This window comes from Mauremys reevesii, linkage group 9 (genome assembly GCF_016161935.1).
Source record: "Mauremys reevesii isolate NIE-2019 linkage group 9, ASM1616193v1, whole genome shotgun sequence".
NCBI classification, from domain to species: Eukaryota; Metazoa; Chordata; order Testudines; family Geoemydidae; genus Mauremys; species Mauremys reevesii.
The window spans coordinates 68,754,909-68,776,936 of record NC_052631.1 but is presented as its reverse complement, the minus strand read 5'-3'; the positions used below and the strand labels follow the sequence as shown (position 1 = coordinate 68,776,936).

Below are 22,028 nucleotides of genomic sequence, written 5' to 3'. Positions count from 1 at the left end.
TCCTGCAGTGAAGGCACGATCAATGAAGCTTATAATTATGTGACCGCTCTACTGAGTCTCTGTACATTAATTTAAAGAGCTCCCCTATAAAGTGAAGCATGACATATAGCTCTTATGTCATAGCTCTTTCTAGGAGGGGAAGGGGTTCGGATTTCCAAAAACAGGAAAATGGAGGAATTTATGTGTCTTTCTAGTGACATGAATTAAAATCTCATTGTGCCCGGTCAAGAAGCCATATTCTCTCTTTGTCTCTCAACAAGTGCAATGAATAGTATAAACTGACCTGCACTTTACAGCCTGCTCCTGATACTTGTATGCCCCACTTACCTCTCATGACAGATTCCCCCAATCTCACTTACTCCCCTCCCATATAGAATGAGGAGCCCTTTTTATGGTTTTGGTCAAGGTAGAGGTCACATGACTTCAGTAACCAAATCTCTCATGGAGTTCAGATCCATTCCCTCAGCCCTGGAAAGCTACCACAAGAGAAATCCTTGCTCACCCATCTATCCAGAGCTCAGCTCCCATGGGATTAATAGAGCATGTGTACACTGCAATTAAAAATCTGTGGCTGGCCCACTCCCGCTGACTTGGGCTCCTGGGGCTTAGGCAAAGGGGCTGCTCAACTGCAGTGTAGACGTTCAGACTTGGACTGGAGCCCAGGCTCTAGGACCCAGCTAGGTGGAAGGGTCCCAGAGCTCCGGCTGTAGCCCAAGCCTCAACTCCTACATTGCACCTTAGCCTGAGCTCCATGAGCCCAAGCCAGCTGGCACAGGCCAGGCACGAGTTTTTAATTGCAATGTAGACATACCCATAGATTCAATTGGGATCTCAGTACTCTGGGAATAGTAGTTGGCACCTTTTAAAACACAAGTGCTTGCTCTGCTAAACAAACTGGAGAACTGTGCTTCTGACCAAGATCCACTACCCACCAACCTTAAAAGAGTTTGCACAGCCCACTGTAAAGACTAGTCCTAATCTCAGACGATATTTATTTACCTTACAAATGCAGGGCACTATTGGGTACAACTTGCAAGTTCTGCTCAAAAGAATTCCAGGAGTATAAAAGTAGGGAATACCATAGATGAGGATAAAAATGAAATGGCGGGAGTTATGTGAAGAAGTTTGCAAAACACCTGTGCTTACAGCCAATCAATCAGATTTTAGTCCCTCTTTTAAAAACTATCTGTGGTTAAGTTTAGTAATAAAGGAAATGAAAGTCAACTCTAACAATTTACTTGGATCCAAAACAATTCCTATACACTGTAGTGTTGGGGAAAGTGACTTAATTCTGACTGAATATCATACAAGGATAAACAATGCAACAGACTTTTGATGGTACTTCCATTGGGAAGGGAATAGCTACCATTTCATATGTGAAATTGTTCTATATATCTTACTCAATGGCCACCACAATTTTATTTTTTGATATTTGGTCAAAATACTATTCAGACCTAATATTTTGATGTATGTAAAATTCCAAGGATATCTTATGTACAGATAAAGAAACTGAATTATCTAAGATTGCATTTCAGAACTTTTTTTTTCAAACTAACTTATGCCTATATTCCTAAATTAGCAATTGACAAACTTAAAATATTATTCAAGAGATGGAAAACATTACCACACTTATCCATCACAATTCTTCTTTGCCTTTAAATTAATAAGGAACATCATTTACATGATTAACTCCCTTCTCTCTTTACCTCATCAGCCCTCTTCTACATTTATATGTACAGGGAAACTCGACTTAGCTGTTTTCAGAATGATTTGACCTTATTTTCCTCTAGTTCAAATGAAGTTCTTTTCTTGATTTCAGCTCCCTAATAATAGTTCTAGGTGGTCTTCTTGAAATTAGCACCAGCCTATAAGACCTGGGAGCTATCACTTGAGAGTGGATGTTGTGAACATTGGCTGGGGTTTAATATTTCTCTTCAAGCCTACATTGCTGAATCCCTTAGGAAAGCTGTTCAAATTCATGTTTCTTTGTAACGCTGGAACTCTAGAGATGAAAAAACAAGTGTAATAATAGCTAGACCTCTTCAAACTACAGGAGCCACCATCACCATAAGGCAAGTTAGGAGCATTCAGGAACAAACATAAAACACTCAAAAACAGCTAATATTTCAATAAATTGTCTAAAATAAATACATTATTTCTGTAGTTAAGTAAATATTGTTTGTATTGCTCGTAAGAGTATGGAAAATGAGAAGGAAGCCACACATTTCAAACTTATGAACTGTGCAAACAGTAGCTTTAAAAAAAAAAGTTATTTTGCAGCAATTTATAGTTGATGTTCAATTTCAGTTTACTTGTGTTTTCAGTTTTCCAGTTGGTGTATCCATTTAAGCAGTTCTGGCTATGCTCTTAACACAACAGGTGAAGGTAAACATGAAAAAGTAGAAAGATAATTTTAATATGATTTCTTGTATTAGTTTCCATGTACGAGTAGCCATTTTGCTGTTCTTATATATGTTGCTGTTAGCCAAGCAATTCTGATGTACTTTCAGTTTTATCTTACGTCTGGCTAAGCAAGATGGCACTTTTTTTCTGGAGGCTGCCAGCTTCTATTTCAGAATCTCACTTATGCAGAACTTTGCCAGAATTTAACCATTGAGGTTGAACATTTCCATGCTTGCTTTCTTCCTCTGGATGAATGATTTGGGGGATGTTTTACTGAAAACAGTTTGATCATTTCCAAGAACCGAAGCTTAGTAAAAACTTCAGTTTTGCCAAAATTACTTATTTTCCCTATAATTTTTTCTTTGAAGACCTATTTCAACTGCAATTTGGCAAGGAGACCAGGAGTCAGAGAGTCTTTTTGCTGCTTCCATGAAAATTCTCCCAGATTTGTCAGAAGTCTCATCATTGCAATTGGCTCAGTAGAACCTATTAAAGGTTTGCTGTAAAAATCTCTAAACACTTCATCTGTACTTAGCATGCTCTGGCCCTTTGGAGCTCCTTATACACTAACATGCCAGCATCCCAAGAGCCCAGCAGAGCATGCTTGATCATATTTTCAATATCCACATACTGTTTTGAAACTTACTTTCTATTTTGGCTTCTTATTTTCATAACTCAATTGAGTAGACCTTGATTTGTGGATAGAGCTATAAAAGTACCATTACTTTCCCCTATTCAAATCTGAACCTGAATCTGAACCTGTGTTTTCCTTCCCCCCGGGGAGAACTCAGAAGAGCTTCAAACAAGGCAAAAAGTGAGAACTCTTTCTTCCATGGAAATTATGATTAAGATTGTCTATCCCCACCCCTTACACACTACATAATCTCTGGATAAGGAAGGGTTAAATATTTCTATGATATGTACAATTGAACTTTCACAAAGAAACTTGATTTGAAATTTGTTTTAGCCCAAAGAATCATCTTTTTGTTCTGTAAAAAGTAGTGATGTATTTCCACTATGAAACATTTGCCCAATGTATAAAATAACCATTTTCAGAAATTTGTAAGTACCACTGGTAAGCAGAAATAAATTCTTACTGTAGTTATTATTCTCAGCAGAATAATCATATAACCTTTGATTCCCTCAACGGCAGTTAAGAGTTACCTCCTTTGTACCCTTTTCTGCAATGCTTTCCCTATTTTCTTTGTTGAAAGTCTGGTCAACCTACTCCAACTTCTTTAATCAGCAAATGTCTAAGCTTTGCTTCTGCAGAAGAAATGTGATATGATAAAGAAGAGCATTATAGACATGCGATTCATCTTTTCTGGACAAAACAAACTAGTTGTCTTACAAAAATTAAATTATTCTTCAGCTTTGTTATTAGTCATATATAAAACTGAGTAATATATACAGTGTGTATTTATTCTGGGAAAGCATGTTGTATGTTGATTTTATAAAATGGAGAGAAATTGTGGTCACATGTTTAAAGAACTAGGCTAAGATTATGTAACTACGCCATTGACTATGTGATTGTGGGGAAGTCACTTGCCTTCTGTACTTTAATTAACTCCTTTGTTCTGTTTAAGATAATATTTCTTCACCTTACAGGGGCTTTGTAAGCCCTAAATAATATTCATAAAGCATGGAAAAAGTTAAGTAAATGATTTATTCAGGGTGTTTTTAATGCTTATTAAACAGAAATAATCTTGATGGAAGATAGAAATAACTACAGACAAGAAATGTCCATATATAATAACTTCAGGGTGATGGGGACAGTTAAAAAAAAGACAAGATTATTTGGAACCTCCTGGTAAACATTTAGATAAATAATGTACTTATACACAATGAATACAGCACAATCCGTTTTGTTTTATCAATAGGAATGGGAAGAACAAGGGAATAGTCCTGTTAGAATCCAAATTTGTCTTAACATTCTGAGTTGGAAATAGCCTAATGCAACTGCTTCATTTTTGTCATTTAAAAGAAAGTTTTACTAACAATTTTCTCACATTCAACCTTGGCCAATCCCATTGGGTAAGAAATGGCATAAGCACACTAGGTGAGTGACAGAATTGGGCAAAAAGAGGGGTGAAAGAGGAAAGGGTAGGGAAGACGAAATAGCATTAAGATGGTACTTTGGTACCTTCAATGACAGTGACAGGGTTTGTCTACAGAGTCAGTTAGTGCACAGCAAGCCAGGATGTAAATGTACAGCACTCTAGCCTGTCACACACTAACTAACCCATATGGACCCCACTGTCATTTCTGTACTGCACTTCCACATAATTTTAAATGAGCAGTAGCAGGGTTCACATGGATAATTATTGCATAATAGGCCAGAGCACAGTAGAGTCATACCCTGGGTTTCCTCACACGACTAATGCCTTGTCTACACAGCATTTTGGAGCCCACAGGAGCAAGCCTCCCAGCCTAGGTCGACAGAATATAGCTAAAAATAGTAGTGTAGACACTGCTTTGAAGATGCAGCTCAGGCTGGAGCTCAGCCTCTGAAGCCTAAGGAGATGGGAGTGGACTTCAAAACCCAACTTCAAAGTGTTGTCAACAAGCTATTTTTAGAGCACGAGAAGGAGCCCTACTAGCCCAAGTTTGTCATCCCAGCTGAGAAGCTCACACCCATGGGCGATAGTGCAGGTGATGTTGGTTTGGCTGATCAGCCAAGTCACCACACAAATTTAACCCTTCCCAGAAGAATAACAGTCAAAGTAGATGTCCAAACAGATTCTTCTGCTGTTCTTCACGCAACCAGTTCTCCACCCCTTCTTAGCTACCTTTAAGCCTTTCCTTGCTCTATTATAGAGCACTGACTCCTAGGTTCATTTCCCGAAGTCCCCCTTACAGTCTATTTCACACTGCAGTTCCCTGCTGCCTGCAGATCCTATCTCAGGGCTTTGCACAGGAGTTGAAGCCACTCCCAGAGTTCCTCTTTCCAACTGAGTTCTCTCAGCCCTTTTAATGAGGCCTAGGGTATTCCTCAGGCTACCACCTCATGACATTAGTCCCACACCCTCAGGCTGAGAGGGAGGTAATTATGGCACATCTGGCTGTGACTGAACAGGACTGGCCAGCCCAAGGCCACATAGTCCTTAAAGGTGAAGGCTGTCAAGTTACAACCCTGTATTTAGCCAAGTATCTTGTGTTTTTCTATTGTTTACCTTCTAGAAAGGCATCCATTCCGGATTTGAAGGCATCAAGCGATGGAGATTCCACCACTGCACTTGGTAACTTGTTCCAGTGAATAACTACCCTCACTGTAGAATATGTTCCCTATTTCCAATTTGAGTTTTTCTGGCTTCAGCTTCAGACCACTGGTTCTTGTTATGCCTTTCTTTGCTAGATTAAAAAGAGAGTCCTGTAGTACCTGTAGTATTTTCTCCCCATTAAGGTACTAACACACCAATCAACAAATCACATCTCAGTATTTTTGATAAAACAAACAGTCTTTAAGTCTCTCACTGTCTCAGATTCTCTCTGACCCTCAAATAATTTTTGTGGCTCTTTTCTGTGCCTCTCCAACTTGTAGACATCCTTTTTAAAATTGTGGACACCAGACCTGTATGCACTGTTCCATTATCGGTCTCACCCATGCCACATACAGAGGTAAAATCACCTCCCTATTCCCTTGTTTATACATCCAAAGATTGCATTAGCCCTGCTTGCGGCAGCATCGCACTGGGAGCTTATGTGAGTCACTTGCCCGCTATGACCCCTAAATCCTTTTCAAAGTCACTGCTTTCCAGGATACAGTCTGCCATCCTGTGGCTATGGCCTATATTCCTTCTCTCTAGGGCAGGTCTACATTACCAGTTAAGTCAACCTAACTTATGGCACTCCGGGGAGTGAAAAAGTCCCCACTCCCAGAGCAATACAAATTTCACCATGTCCACACTGGTGTTAAGTCAGCAGGAGATGCTCTCCCAATTACATAGATTACATTTACACTTCTCATTGAGGTGGAGTAATTATGCCAATGGGAAAGCACTTTCCCATCAGCAGAGCGTGTCTTCACCAGATGCCCTACAGCAGCCCAGCTGTGCTGCTGTAGTGTAGACTTGCCCCTAGATGTACAACTTCTCCATTTCACTGTTTTAAAATGTATGTTGGCTGAATAGGCCAAGCTTACCAAATGACCCAGTTTACTCTATGACTGCCCTGTCCATCCTCCACCAATCTTTGTATTATCTGCAAATTGTATCAGAAATTATTTTATATTTAGTACCAGATCATTGGTGAAAATGTTGATTAGCATCAGGCCTATTATCCATCCCTGCAGAATCCCACTAGAAATACCCCATTCAATAATGACTCTCCATTATTGACTACTTTTTGAAATCTGTCAGTTATCCATTTTTTAATTACGGTAATTTACAAATGTGTCCTTTGTTGATATCATGTACTGATTTTTTTAAAACCAGAATGCCATGCTGTAGTAAGTCAAATACCTTATGAAAGCCCATTTCAGCTCTGTAACTACCCTTATCAATCAACTTTTAATCTGATCAAAGAATGAGATCAGGTTTTTTTGGCAAGACCTATTTACCATAAAATTATGTTGACTGTCATTGATTGTATCCCTGTTTTTAGTAATTCAGTCCCAAATCAGCTTCTTGATTATTTTTCTCAGGATTCGTGTCAGGCTAACTGGCCTATAGTTACCCAGATGATCCCTCTTGCCTTTTATGAATATTCCATTTGAATACTGGCACAATATCCAGTCTTCCGGAATTTGCTCTGTATTCCAAGATTTAGTAAAATCACCATCAGTGGGACAGACATTTCCTCAATCAATTCTTATAGGACTCTTGGGGGCAAGTTATCCGAGTCTCCTAATTTAAAAATGTTTATGCCTAGTATACGTTGTTTAACATCCTCATTTACTAATGGACTAGAAAGTACTTCAGTTCTGTGTGATACATCCTGTTTCTTTCCAAATACAGAACATAAATATTTATTGAACACTTCTGCCTTTTCTGCATCATTAACAACAATTTTACCATCTCCCTCAAGTAATGGGCCTACACCAGACTAGGATTTATTCTTCTTTTAAATGATCTGGATAGGTTTAACTGTGCCTCTGCCAGCAGAAGGAAGATGGTGTGATCCAAGTTAGATTAAAGGGAAGAAACCCAAATTTGGATTCAACAATGGGGGAAAAATGATTTCCAGTAGGTGAAAATTTGCAGTCCTCAACTCCTTCGGCATGAACAAATGCCCTGAATACAGAAAACCTAACACAAACCTAGAACTAGTCGGAGACATGAGCCTATTTACAAAATTTCCTTCTTTTACCTCTTGAGAGGAAATAAAACATTTCATTATACACAGAGTAAGATATTACCATGTATTATCTAAATGTGGAGAGAAGGAAAATTATATAAGAGTAAAAGGTATTCCCATTATGACACAAAGATAGTAACAAGGTGATCATCATTTATCAGCCAAATACAAATTCTGTTGAAAAAGAAAACATAATGGGAGCAAACATAAAATAAAAAACCAACAGAAAAATATGCACAACTTAGAAATGGAAGAAGGATGAATGTTCTAGTCATAGAAAAATTACATCCAGCACAGGAGATACCATGCAACTACATAGATCACTAATTTATATCATTACATCCAGTAGGGAGAGTTAGAAATTTAGGTCTTTATTCCCGGGATATATGTTGTTGCCAAAGACCACACTGCAATTTCTATTCAAATACCAATGGGCAGATCATTTGCTTGTGTAAATCAGCATACGTCTATGCTAGTAAATGGAATGATATAGATTTACACATGCTGAGAATCTGCCATTTTGTTTCTATTTTTCAAGTTTTTATCATATCAGTAATAGCCAATATGTCAAAGCCAATTAATAATGGTTAGAGGCAATAACTGATCAAAGTAGGTTTTATATTTTTTGGAGGTATGCACCTTGTGAGGAGAAAGTGAATTAAATTTGGCTAACTAGTGCACTTAACAGATAGTGTTCATGAACTATCAATCTAGTGTGTGAAAGTATTTCTTCACCAAATACCAAGTCCATAAAACAGGCAGTGATTTTCTACTGATAAGCCCATGGAACATTGAATCAACAATAAAAAAGTGATCCAGCTTCCCAGATGCCCTGGGTGTCCTTAAGAAGAAAGGATAGCCCTATGATTTAATCACAGGACATGGAGTTAGGAACCCCAAGGTCTATCCCTAGCTCTGCCACAGACTTCCTGTGATCTTGGATAATTCATATGTACCTCATTTTCTTGAGCTCTAAAATAGAGATAATATTTACTTTACTCACAAGGACAACAAGAGTCTCAGTGTACTGGTTTGTAGAGAACTTATCACAAGATCACCTCATGAACTACCTTTATGATTATATAATACAGTCTCATGAACATAGTTCACTGTGTTTGAATCCTTATTAATGCTAAAACAAGAGCCTTAATTTTGAATCGCAGCCACTCACAAATAATTGGAGGTGTAAATGAGGGCCTGTAGACATCTAACATATTCTCATGTCAGTTTGTGCTAACAAACAATTATACTCACAAAATCACATCTAGAAGTATATGGGGGCACAACACTGTGAGAGTAAAGAGGGAAAGCAAGTTGGGACCATGATCAGTCGAACTGTGTCAGCTCTAAGAGCTGTCTGATATAGATTCAGAGAGTTTTTTCATACACTCACCATTTATTTATCAGAAAACTGTATTTCCAGCTGTTATCCCCACATAAATTTAATGTCTGCTCTTGTTAATTCTCAAGAGGAAATAGAAAATAAACACGTTGTTTTAATATATCTTTGCTATTAATATGCTAAGCTTTCAATCATATTGACTTTTTAGAAGATACAGATATTGACTTTTTAGAGGAAGCCTTTTATCCCTTTCTCTTTCTAGTACACCAGGCAAGAGGTGGTCTGGCTAGGACGGTCAGCAGTGCAAGTCTGAATGAGGCATGGGTCTTCCTTGAGCAACTGCACATCAGCCAGTGGTTGTGTTTTTGTTTTACAGGATCACAGACTACATCTGTTCTAGAAATTGAATCGATCCCACCACTTCAAATTATGAGTAATAGCTGTGAAAAATCTCATCAGATGTCATAATCTCAAATGGTGAGTTCAATTCTGTATAACACCACGTGGAACTGTCCCACTGTCTGTACAGAAATCAATAGTTTACTTTGTCAGTCACTCTTTCCTTTACCATCAGTCCTCTTTTTCTGAAGTTGAGGGGCACAGTATGCAGTTAGAGTGTTTACTAACATGAAATATTGATATAATTTCATATTATGAGTACTTGTTTTCATCTTGTTTCTACATGGATATTTTGTCATTATTAGTGAGCTATTCACAGTGCATGTTTTGTATTTTTCTTTAAAAATTCAAATAAATTTATGTTCACATAAAATAAGTGGCAATATTAGTAGAGAGAAAGCAAAAATATATTTTTAGCATTTGACTATATCAGCTATCTCACTGAACACTCAAAATGAAAATATTAACACAGTATTAAGATTGAACAACATTCAAAAGCACCAGAAGAAGAAATGAAATACAGAAACAGATGCACTTACTGGAAGTTATCAATTCCCACATTCCCTCAGTGCCCCATAGCTCTTAATCAAAACATGGAGTTCAATATTTCTTCTGAAGAAGTTTAAAGACCTGCTGGTTTAGGATACGACTACTGGAGTAGACAAAAAAGGTGCAATAAATTTCATTTACTTTCATTTCCAGAAAGCATTTGGAAAAGTTCTACATAAGAGGTTAATGCCAAAGGTGCGAAGTTCATGGAATAAGTGGAAAGTTGGCTCCTAAGACCAAAAACTAGCAGCTGATTAATTTATAACATGTCATTTGTCACATTAAAGGCCTGACAATCGGAGTCACCATAAAGGGAGGAATATGACTGGCAGCCATAAATTAAACATTTAAGCAACTTACCTAACCTGGTCCCTGGGATACAAAAGTGATTCAAATCTAGGGCAGAGGTTATTTCTTTATGGAGCAAAGCTCTGTTTATCATGGAACTGACCTTTAGCAGGTTCAAGCTTATTACAGGGAGTTACTTCTGTTGCCCAGACAGTAGTAAATGTGGGAAAACAATACACAATGGTGAATGAAGCACACATGAGCTCACAAAAAATAGATCAAAATAAAGATAATAAACTAGAGATGGATAGAGAAAGACAGCATTAAAACAGCTATATTCCTTTTTGCTGGAAACGGTTTGCAAGATTAGCATTATTTTATAAAAATAATGAGCTAACAAATATTCTCATGGCCATGCTAACCAGCCAGTTGTTTGGGAAGCAGGGGTGTTTTTTTTGTTTTTATTTTTTAAATAAGAAGTCTGCAACGTCAAACTGCTAAAGTAGGCTAGACATTTTTGGTTGTCACTGCCCAATAAGCTCAGATTCAACCCTTTTTTTCCATGACATTCCAGCTTTTAAATGAGAAAATGAAAAATATGTTTCAGCCAACCTGGATGAACAAAGGAAGTACATTTCCTTAACTAAATATTCAAGACAGAATATATGTTTTTATTCTCACAAAAAGAATTTAACTTAAGAAAAAACACCCAGTTTGGAAATAACAAGAGAGATACCACACTGAAATTACTGGTTGGCATTAAGTGTAGTCAACCTCCCAAACACCACCACCTTCAGTGTTAATTATGCCAAAATTCTTGTAACAGTCATCCTAGGTACCTACTTTTCTACTGACAAGATGAAGTTCTCTGCAAAATTACCTAAGGCCAACATGCAGCTGGGATCTAAGACCCTATAATCAATAGTAAAATTAAAATATGTAGGACATACAGCCACGCAGGATCTCAGGTTTAAACTTTCACAGCTGAAGATCATTTTAGTGCTTATTGGACATTAGCCATGAAGAAGATAGCTTTATATTATAGCAATTATATTTTCTGGAATTGTGGGGAAGGAAATTGGAATTCATTACACATGCTATGGTTATGTTTTATACTGACAGAGGCCAGTCTAATTCCTTTAAGATTCTGTCACTATTGCCTTTCCCCTTGTTGAACTTCAAGAAATATGTACAACACCTCCGAACATCCTCCTCCTGGTCTACTGATGTAACATTGTGTAATTCACCACCTAATGAACATACAGGATTGGTATGTGGTGTAAGCGCTATGTGATTTTTGAGAGGTCTTCCCCATTCCACTCTCAATGCACAGTTATCTGTCCTACTTACAGGTAAGAAAATCAGAGACACTGCAATCCTTTGAGGGCTCAGGTGTGATAAGCATAATTAGGGCTTCATTTGTATTGATATCAAACTGGACACAAATAAATGATTATGTCTGAAATATATTTTTCCAACTGTTTCATCTCAAATGGATAAAAAAAATCCTGTAGATAAGTTACAAGAATATATGTTTGTAAACAACATGCCATACAATTTCTCAGGATATTACACTAGAAAAACAGAAGTCCAGGGGATATAAATGATTTGCCCCTTTCAAAGGCAAGTGAAGTGTGGAGAGATTCTAGGTCTGTAATACTGACAAGCAAAAGAAGCAATTTCAGTTGAGGAATCCATGCATAGGTGAGATACCTGAGATGTTAGGAAAGGCAAAAAGAAGCCTTCTCAAAAGTTTGGCCAGTAATCTGATGGTCTGACCTCTTCCTCTGGGGGAAGAAAGGGAAAGTGGAAGAGAGTATATGTTCTCTAAAGCAGGAAGACTGATATGGCTGTCCATCTCTAAACAGGTCTCATCAGAAACACACATTCAGTAGAAATTAAAAGGAACTGGTGCTGGGGCATATAACATGGTGGTTATTTACTTTTTGCCCTCTCTTGTATCCAGGGGTTGCTTTGCAGGCACCCTGCCTCTATTACCCCCTCTTGCACACAGAACTCCACATAGTCTCTCTTGTGGCTAACAGCACTCCAGTCTGGTGTTGGTTGAGCAAAAAATGGCTCAAACAATCCATAAAGTCCCCAAAATAAAGTCCATAACCATAACCCAAAATTTCATATATCTCCCTCATTTTTCTGCCACACATGGAGCTCTTCCTCTGTCCGAGTCTCCTTCACTTGAAGCCAACAGTCCTAGCCTTTTCTCACTGGAGCTCAGCTCTCTGGTTCTGGCTTCCTTCTCCTGTCAAGCACACCCTGCAACTTTCAACCCCCCGGTATCAGGGTCTTTCCAGCAGGAGCTTTTCTTCCTTCCTTCAGTTTCCTGAGCTGCAGCCACCTGCTGCCCTTTATAGGAAATTACATGAGCCAACCCAGATACGCTTATTTAGTTATCAGGGTTGGCTACCCCTTGGCTTTACAGCCCTTAAGAGGCAAGCCACTCTGTTACAGGGGAAATAATTTTGTGTTGATTTCCTTCAAATAAATCAAAATTATAATAATCAAAGGATAATGTGTGTTATATATTGGGGGATGAAGTCCAATGCAGTCATTCATTATAGGAGACATACATGGAGGCCAATAATTTAGTATATGCAGTGCCAAAGACACAGGAAGTGGTAACTTTAGCCTTCAGATTTCCCTTAATCCTAGGGCCATAGTTCTCAATTAGTTCTCATAGGCTGGGTGAACACAGGGTTGCATGACTAAGCTAGTTTTACAATTAAAGCTAAATAATTTAATAAAACCATTGATATAATCCCAGTAGAATTTTTTATTTTTATTTTGCTGGTTTAACAGGGAGACGCCATAACTAGTGCATCATATTTCCTGGTTTCTTGTGCTGGTCCACATAAAGGATGACAACCTACTACTACAATCAGTTATTTTACTAGGCAGAGGTCTGTGCAGTGTTTCTAGGGGTGCCAACTCTGCTGATGACCGATGTGAGCGTCAACGTGATGCCACACACTGGATTTTTTTTTACAGTTTGCTTTTTTAAAACCTAGGTAATTATACACAAAACAATGTTAAAAATTTTTTAGTCAGGCTCTCAAAATTTTGGAAATGCCAGAATTAAGATATTTGCTTGTGCAAATTTAATTCAATGCCTTTATGCATGTGCATGATGATATAGTCTTTAACTGCAAAAATAGTATAATCATATGTATAATGTAAGCCTGTGCAGAGGCAATCTTAATTTTAGCATTTCCTAATTTTTGATTGCTTGATTTTGCTTCTTTAATTATGCTCTTTATCTTATTTTTGGTATGTCATATATACATACACATTTAGTGTACATTATATAAAAAATCTCCACAATTAAGATAATTAATTTTGTCTTTTTCAAGTTTAAAAAAAATGCAAAGTAGCCCCCAAAATTTTTCAACATAAATGTTAGATTTTTAAGGACAAAGAGCAAGCACACTTGTAAGAAAAAAAATATACATTTTGTATCCCCAACTTCCTGGTATAGATTCTCAAGAGGTCATCACCAGTTTATCTGGGAGCACCAGTACAGAACTGTTATAGATGATTAAAGCATTTCCTCTCCTTTTGACATCTTTGATATTAATTTAATGATAATTAAGATAAGGTAGAATTGACAGCCTCCCTTTCCCTTATGACTCATAACTATGCGGGACTAGGAACATAGAAAATATGGAGTGGAAGTTTATTGAAATATTTATACCAAGTATATGGTACGTACCTCACTCTGGGGTCACCTACAAATGTAGCCAGTCATCCCCACTTTGTGGTTTATTAAAACATAGAGAGGGAAGAGATACTCTCATAATAATTTGTGCCAGAATGTAAGCAAATTTAAACAAACATGCCAAATATTAAGTATTTGACTATAATGCAAAGCACGGTAAACCTTCCTATAAATAGGAACAACAGTCTAAAGGAAATATGTAATCTACTATACATGTTCACATCCTGTATGTGGCCAGTAAAAGCAATTAGGCACTGACAAATATAGGCATAGGAACAAACATATATGAGTAAAACAAAGTTATCCCTGCTGCAGGCTAAATGGCCTATGTGGAATTCTCTTCCTGTACATTACAAAGAGACTTCCACCAGCAGTGAATAGGGCCTTGTACATCTTCTGTAGGTGTTCATCTATTGCCAATATATTAGTTGGGCTCCTCTAAAGATAGCTAAGGTACTATATTATCTGTATGTTACATATTCTACGCATTCTATTAAGGAGACGGCACCTCCCCCCACCCCCCCAAAAAAGTACTATGGCCATCTTGAAAGAAAAAGTGAAGGAGACTACTTTGATTTTGCATTTAAAGGCTTTTCAGCAGCTTGGAAACAAGATGGCAGGAGCAGCACCACACTCCATTGCAACTGCCTTCTTCTACTGCCTTCTTTAAAGAGAAGGGAGATTTTCCTTCAGGCATAGTAGTTGTAAGTTAAACGATTAATATAGCACAAGTTTTTGCTCCAATAATGTTTTGACCACTTGACAAAATAAAGCTTCTCAATGACATACATCTTTCACCAACAGTCATAGAGCACAATCCTGTATTTATGCTATAATCAGCATCACACACTTAAGGCTCTTGGGATTAATTTACATACCCCCAAAAATAAATATATAACTACATGGACAATGAGGGAATGAGATAATAGAATCTTTAATTCATTCAAAAGATGAACAAAAATTACATGATTTTGCTTTAACTTTCAGTTTATCTTATTTTGGAATATAGATTTCATACTATGTATTGATGTGTGGGTTGGGTTTTTATGAGATAATGCTTTCTGTGAAATACATTAGAAAATTGTATGCTCTATTTCATGCAACAGTTGGCATAGTATTGGCAACTCTAGCCTTTGGAATAGCAAAGCAAATGAATGCTAAAGCCAAAATAAATATGAGGAAGTGTGATTTTCAGCCGGCTTAAGATTTATTTGTTGGGGTGCATGAAACATTTTCTATACTATATTATTACATAGCGTGTACTTCTACTGCTAAGTTTATCTAGAACAATTTGCATGGGTTTGTAATAGCCATAAAACATTTCCTCTGTACAGAAAGTATGTGTTGTTTCAGAGAGAACCTTTATTGTCTTTGACTAGTATGATTTCACATGATGAGTTCTTTAAGAAGTTCTTCAAGTGGAATCCCTACATGTCCAAAGTAGTTTATGGTGTAAAGCTCTGATAACTCAAATGAACAAGCTTTAAGTCAACTTATAATTAACAGTCACTAAAATTAGTATCCAGAGACAAAATACAAGTAGTAAAACTACATAAATCTCCCTCCCCCCAAAAAAAGTTATAAACAAACATAGTTGGTGCAATTTTCAAAAACATTCAGGATTGCCATAATTCTACTCCCATTGAAGTCAATGGGAAAACTCCCACTTACCTCTATTTTTGAAAATCCTACCCAACATATTCAGGGTAAGAAGATTATAATAAACAAATTCCACCAAAGTAAAATCTATAGGCACTCCAATTGTACATGAGTAAAGTTTTTTCTTACCAATCATGTTCTCATGCACCATTCAGAAACTCATGGACATGTCAAAATTGACAGATATTGTCGAATTTATCAGCAGACAGCAAATTGACATGACCAGTAGGCATGTGAATTTCTTACCTAAAGACACAATTTTTTTCATGCAGCTCACCTAAACATGATGCATCCCTTCTACACTCACTCTGTGGCACATTCTGCACCTTGTAATAAACAAGAGCCCTGCCTTTACGCAGCCATTTTGGTCTCAATGTTCTTGCAGTTTACTATGCAGAGTACTCATTTTTGTTCCTCTGCTTAATCTAAACTAAGAGGCCCTCTAACTGAAACTACACAGCTGCTCTTTATCTACGAGCAAATACAGTGTATCAAAGAATAACCATTCTTAAAATACTGCTGAAATGATAGAAAGATAGAACAAAAATCCATGAACAACATTCCAGACACTGGAATATATCAGTATCATTAAATGCCATTCAGAATAACCACCACTAGAATATGATTTACTAATTATACCCCATTATATGCTAAAGATCAGCTGGCAGAAAATACCAATAATAGAGAAGTCATGATAAAAGATTTTGTTCAGCTATTTCCTCTCCAGCTTTGTAAACAGCAGCCACCAAACTCTACCATGGATTTGAAGTATGATAGTGAAAAATCTTTCTAGCATCTCATGATTGATTTGAGAGCAAACATGAAATTTGATACAGGTGGGCTAATCACTTAGTACTTTGGAATTTTAATTAGAAGTCATTTAATTTAGAAAACCATCTATTGCCCCTTAATTACCTTTAATCAAAAATGTCTTGTGTGTGTGCTCTAATAGACCCTAATGGAGTTGAAGGTTAACAATTCAAAAATTAATATGTCTCTGGCAATGGAACCCTGGCAGCCTCTCTGTGTGCATCATCCAAACGTTATGAGTTCACAATAGGTGCTGACACAGTCTACCGTGTTAATAATCTACAATTTAAACTACAGTAAGCCTAAATAAGCATCCACAGTAAAGGTGTCAAGGTCTATTATGGCAATAACCCACATACTACAAAGTCCCTAATAAGGCCTCAACACAGCCCATAATGACTACAAATTACCACTGTAATTGTATTATACACCAGAACTGATTCATCACCTACAGGGAAGACAGAGTAAAGTTATTTTTGTACTGCTTCCCTCCTTTATAATCCTCTTTTCTGTAATACATTCTTCTTTACATCAGCATTTCATTGATCTGTTTGCCACAAACTATTTCATACAGTTTTTGAAGTCTAAACTAACTTTTTAAACTTATTACCACCAGTCATTTAGTGACTAAAGATCAAAGTATTCTTCAGTAAAGAGAAAACCTGAAATGTTCACATCATTATCCAAAGCCATAATGAAACAGATAAAGTTCTCCATATATCACTCCTTTCTCCCTCTTTCATCCCAAACCAATCAGATGATTTTTTCTTTCCCTCAGCCTCTTTCTTCTGCTCCCTTAACATCAGTGGTGCTAAGCACTGGTTGTAGGGCGTTCCTAACCCCTCCTTCTACTCACAAAAAATAAAAATCTTTCACAAACATAGTCTATTAAGCATGTGACTTTCTGTTCTGTGCTCTCAGCTACTCTCTTCAAACTCCATTTTCCCTTCATTTCCTTAGAACACATCCTACCAGCCCTTACAAAAACAAAACCTCTGTTCAAGAGAGGCTGTGTATTTATTCCTTCTCCTCTTCTCCCTCCCACATAAGGATCTATAAAAAGAATTCAAATATGAGAACATATGTAAAATAGACCCTACAGAGAATTCCTGTAATATATTAGGACTTAAAACACATACGAGCACCAAACGGGATGTATTAAATTACAAAAGCACTAGGAAAATTAAGATTTTTTAAAGCATAACTGAATTAAAATCTGAGCCCTATTATTATTGGGATTACTGAATGGAAAAAATTAAAAGGGGCAGGAGAGCCTCCAAACTTCAGCTTCAACATCCAGCAAGTAAACTCATTTTGGCAAAAATTTACCAAGGATAAAATTTTCAAAAGCACTCATCTGACTTAGAAGCCTGCTTTCAGAAACTCCTATGTCACCTAAGGGCTTTAATTTTTTTTTTAACCCTTGGCTATGTGACCAGATGAAATGCTCAATTAGTTTGTTCCACCTGTGAATTATATTTTAAGTATTTTTTTCTTTACAGTAAAAAGCTTGAACATCAATTATAACATGCAGTAGCATTTGTCCAGGTCATTACTACAAGAAAATGAGTGACTATCTTACCAAATGTACACAATTAAAAATGTCAACACTGCAAAGGCAGATTGAGGTAAACTGATAAATAATGTTTTCACATCCAACAAAGATCCTAGCATACAACAGAGTTATAATTCTTAGAACTGTCAAATAAATTTGTAAAAAAAGGTATGTCAGGATGTGTAGGTCTTCACAAAATCAGCTAAGAATAAATTGTAAAGACAGAAATGATGTATAAGTAGGGATACAAAGAACATTTTCTTCCACTAATACTTATCAATCTTGCTCTCACAGAAGGAAGAAAAGAAACAATGAAGGCATATGCACACTTGAATTCTACTATAAGGGTACATATCCCAAAATTGGAAAGATGGGGTTAATTTGTGACATTAACAAACAGGCCCAATGACAGCACAGGGAAAAGATAGCTCAGTTGTTTGAGCATGGGCCTGCTAAACTCAGGCTTGTGAGTTCAATCCTTGAGAGGACCATTTAGGGAACTGTGGTAAAAATCTGTCTAGGGAGTGGTCCTGCTTTGAGCAAGGGAGTAGACTAGATGACCTCCTGAGGTCCCTTCTAACCCTGATATTCTATAATGTACCAGAGAAATCTGAGGAAAAGATCAAAGTGTTAGGATATAGGTCCTTTAGTGTCTTCAATCCCAGCAAAATACTGATCACTTCAGGAAATAAAGACCCCATAATCTCAAATGCTGATAATTTAGCCAGTCTCCAGTACAAAACTTATAAATAAATCCTATTCTAATTGGGATGAATAAAAAGAGACAAAAAGTTAAGGCCTCATATCAGGCACACAGAGAGAATAGTTTGTGTGGGTCATCAACAACCCACTCCTTCCATAATTAAACAACAGAAAAGAATTCAAACAGATAAAAAATAATTGCCACCACTAACTCCTGGCAAAGCAAGCATCCTTTGAAAGGCCCAGGTGCATAATCAGTATCCAAGGCACAACATATAATTTAAGGATGAGCAAACTAATCTGCATGCTTTATACCAAAGGTCTCAGCTGCAATCAGAAAGAGCCATAGATTTCATTGGACTTAAGTGGTAGCTCACTACACAGAGGAATAAATATAGTGAAGATTATAAACAGATAAAAGTCACCTTTGCCATGCTAGCAGTCTGACTGGTTCTGGATATATTTCTGGGGGAAAAAAGCAATTTTTATTTTTTAGAGTAGATCAATAATTAGAACACATTGACAGTGTTAGCCAGGTTTTCAGCCAATATGTGTTTAAAATACAATAAGCAGAGGGATGCTTTTAACACAGCTTTCTGAAATTAGAATGGATGTATCCATTTTTTGATTAAGTTTAAATCAAATTGTTTGTTTGCATTGCAAAAAAAGTAATCTTACAATGGCTATCTTGTGTCTGTTTTTCTTCAATGTAAAAGTGTTCAACAGTTTATTATGTGCCTCCCCACCCACCTTCATATGTACCTCCTCTCTCTTCCCTCCCAGGTTAGCACCATAGTTAATGAAAATGCAAGTCCCAACTAATTTAGGGATTTTCTCAAACCACACACCAGGAAAGAGTTGAGAAAGAAGAAGAAGGGGGCTATCCTGATGATATGTAGAAGACTTCCCCCTAAGAAAATATATTGAGGAGAGTGAGAGAAGGTTAGGATTGTTGAAGGAAGAAGGTGAGCATGGAAAGGAAACAGTTAAATAGACCCATTGCCCCCTGGGGATGCAGTGAGTTAGGAAGAGAATAAAAAGTTAACTAAACTTAACCAAAAGTATGGCCGGTTTGATCCTGGTTTAAATAATTAGTAGAGATCCAAGGAGGCTCTCATTGGTTTGTCATCCAAATTGTTTGCCCATCTTTGGTGAGCTCCTGCTGTGCTCACTCTGAAAAGTCTAGAAGTCTGGCTGACGTCTACAATATATTTGGGCCCTTGCTGCAATTTAAGACCATTGCTTCTTGTCCTATCCTCAGAAGTTAATTTCTCCCTCCTCCTTTTAACAACCTTTTATATACTTGAAAACTAATATATCCCCTCTCAGTCTTCTCTTCTGCAGACTAAAAACACGCATTTTTCCCCAAAAATCTTCCCTCACAGGTCATGTTTTCTACAGCTCTAATCATTTTTGTTGCTCTTCTCTGGACTTTCTCCAGTTTGTCCATATCGTTCCTGAAAAGTGGTGCCCATAACTGGACACAATAATCCAATTGAGGCCTACTCAGTGTGGAGTAGAACGGAAGAATTACTTCTCATGTCTTGCTTACCACACTCCTGCTAATATATCCCAGAATGGGGTTTACTTTGTTTGCAACAGTGTTACACTGTTCACTCTCACATACATAAAATATACAGGCAGGCAGATAGACCATTTTCTCTTTACAGAGGATGCACCAAGTCTTATACTGATAAAGACAAACACAGTACACCATATGAATTGACTTACTTTGCAGATGATACTTAATCAGATATGCTGTGTGCATCCAGTAATTTTTAAAAAAAAATATCTTTCCATACCAATTATTAGCAGCACTTACCGAAATCCTGTACACTTGCACAGTTACCACAAGCAGGGTTTGGGTTTTGCTTTGTTTTTAAGCTATGTTTTACTCTGCTGGGTATTTTTAAAATGTCAAAAGGTGAAGATCTCAAATGTTAGCCCAGATTAAAAGGGGTGGGGGGGAATAAATTTTACATGTTATTCAGCAACTTGATTGTTTTGTGAAACTGACTCTGTGAATTGGATCATCCCAGGATATATTTAATGGCAGAGAGACAGGCTAACATCTATAATACTTTCAGTTTGCATCCCAGTGTGAGTAGAATTTACAACTCTATTCATTAACCTTGTTTTCAAGCAATGCTGTTTTGCTTTGTTTTAATAAATGGTCATGATTTTACTAGCCTAAACCACTCTCCTCATTACAGAGATTTTCAATGACTTAATGCTGGACCTTTCCATTCTCAAAGGATTACTAATAACACAACTGCCACAGAATATAATTATCCTCATTCTGTAGCCAAATGAAAAACTTTTGAAATCCGATCTTTGCCTTGGAAGTTAAGGGTCCCAGGAATTAAAAGTTATTTTGCTCAACAGAAAAAAAGGTTATTCATTTTTATTGGAACAATCTCATTACTCAAAAGGCTGAATCAGCTTTGTGCTTTAGTAGGTATAATGTAGATTATGAAAGTCAGGAAAGAAGCCAAAGCAGCTATTGGCTCAATTTTGGAACAAGCCATAGAGAATGCCTGAAAACTAGTTTTTTCTTGCAGGGCCCAATCACTGAAGGTGCTGAACAGCTCCTGTGAGAAGATGATCGGCCTCAGATCCTATTGCAAACAATGACATTTGGCCAGTAGAAGAAGCCATGATGGTTCACCCTTTTTAATGTTGGATACAAGTTGCAATTAACTTTGCTAGCAATAGAGGTCCCTCAGAAGTGACCAAGGAACATTGGTTTACGCAATTTAACTACCAAGAGCTGGGCTGGATTCAGATCAGTAGCCTGGAAGGGAATGGCCTCATAACTCAGTCATCCCAGGGAACTTTCATATAGAGGACTGTGATTTATTTGGTTTCTTTCTCCCAAGAGTTTTACTGCCTTCATTTTTTGGAGCAGAAGAGAAAGAAAGATTATTACTATGTAGAAATTTGACTCTTCACATTAGGAATCTGGCAATTAGTGTGGTAGAAAACCAAATACAGCCCTTTTCAGATAGGCATTTAAGTTCTTCATATGAAGAAACACATGAGGTTTTGGATACACTTGGGGAGGAATTGGTGACGTAGTGACTAAAGTAAAAGTCTGAGACTCAGCACTTCAGCTATCTATTATAGGCACAACAACTTTGGGATTGGGGAGAAATTACCACCTCTGTTTCTCATTTCCTTCATCAATAGAAGGAGCTGACAATATTTCTAAACATGAAGTCTTGCAAGTTAAGTATAGAAGTAAGGATCATAAGACACTTCAGAAAATGACTATACCGTGATTCTGATTTTCT

The 22,028-nt window shown here is 37.2% G+C and overlaps 2 long non-coding RNA genes across 5 annotated transcripts in view; one reads left to right on the top strand and one right to left on the bottom strand.

Annotated features, from left to right (window-relative positions):
• The window catches only part of LOC120372459, a 44,942-nt gene extending 23,147 nt beyond the window's left edge, over window positions 1-21,795 (top strand). For 2 of the 4 annotated variants that reach the window (XR_005584983.1, XR_005584986.1), the window contains 2 exons: window positions 9,417-9,517; window positions 21,297-21,795. This is a non-coding gene — a long non-coding RNA (uncharacterized LOC120372459). Of the gene's footprint in view, window positions 1-5,583; window positions 5,643-9,416; window positions 9,518-18,327; window positions 18,376-21,296 lie in introns of those variants that run through there. The other 2 variants (XR_005584984.1, XR_005584985.1) reach the window with 2 other exon arrangements.
• Window positions 1,760-16,633, bottom strand: LOC120372460. The gene is made up of 3 exons (XR_005584987.1): window positions 16,584-16,633; window positions 3,501-3,669; window positions 1,760-2,002 (listed from the first exon to the last, which is right to left on the bottom strand). It is a non-coding gene; the product is annotated as an uncharacterized LOC120372460 (long non-coding RNA).
• Window positions 21,796-22,028: the final 233 nt, after the last annotated feature.